General features: G+C 62.9%; 1 long non-coding RNA gene across 1 annotated transcript in view; it reads left to right on the forward strand.

Annotated features, from left to right (window-relative positions):
- Window positions 1–907, forward strand: part of LOC122192765 — a 1,710-nt gene extending 803 nt beyond the window's left edge. Inside the window, exons 2-3 of the long non-coding RNA XR_006182698.1 lie at window positions 29–610; window positions 693–907. This is a non-coding gene — a long non-coding RNA (uncharacterized LOC122192765). The remainder of the gene's footprint in view (window positions 1–28; window positions 611–692) is intronic.
- Window positions 908–913: the final 6 nt, after the last annotated feature.

Below are 913 nucleotides of genomic sequence, written 5' to 3' on the forward strand. Positions count from 1 at the left end.
GGGCGATAGCAGGGCCGTGCTCAGGCAGGTCCTGGCAGGGCGATAGCTGGGTGACGGCTGTGCCGGCGCTGTGTGCAGGGCTGGAGCCGCAGGGCAACACGGTGCTGCAGCCGGCTCGCTTCACGGTGGAGACGCAGGAGGCGGGCAGCGGGGAGGTGCTGGTGTACATCCAGGACCCCGAGGGACACACCGAGGAGGTATGGGGGGCGCCGTGGGGCCTGCGGGGTCACTGCGGGTCCTGTTGGGTCCTGTCGGGTCACAGTGGGTTGTAGTGGGTCCTTTTGGGTCCTACGGAGCACCAGGGGGGTCGTGTTGGGTCCTGCTGGGTCGCAGTTGGTCCTGTTGGGTCCTGTTGGGTCCGACTGAGCACCAGTGGGGAGCTGTTGGGTCCTGTTGGGTCGCAGTGGGTCCTGTTGGGTCCTACTGAGCACCAGGGGGGTCCTGTTGGGTCCTGTTTGAGCACCAGTAGGTCCTGTTGGGTTCTGTTGGGTCCTGCTGAGTGTTGGGGGGGTCCTGTTGGGTCCTGTTGGATCCTGTTGGGTCCTGTTGAATAGTAGTGGGTCACAGGGGGTCCTGTTGGGTTGCAGTGGGTCCTGTTGGGTCCTGTTGGGTCCTACTGAGCACCAGGGGTGTCCTGTTGGGTCCTGTTGGGTTGCAGTGGGTCCTGTTGGGTCCTGTTTGAGCACCAGTAGGTCCTGTTGGGTCCTGTTGGGTCCTGTTTGAGCACCAGTAGGTCCTGTTGGGTTCTGTTGGGTCCTGCTGAGTAGTGGGGGGGTCCTGTTGGGTCCTGTTGGATCCCGTTGGGTCCTGTTGAATAGTAGTGGGTCACAGGGGGTCCTGATGGGTTGCAGTGGGTCCTGTTGGGTCCTGTTGGGTCCTGTTGGGTCCTGTTGGGTCCTACTGAGCACCAGGG

This window comes from Lagopus leucura, unplaced genomic scaffold, assembly GCF_019238085.1.
Source record: "Lagopus leucura isolate 7727_CA_CO unplaced genomic scaffold, USGS_WTPT01 28066-0_obj-0_obj, whole genome shotgun sequence".
Lineage (NCBI taxonomy): Eukaryota > Metazoa > Chordata > Aves > Galliformes > Phasianidae > Lagopus > Lagopus leucura.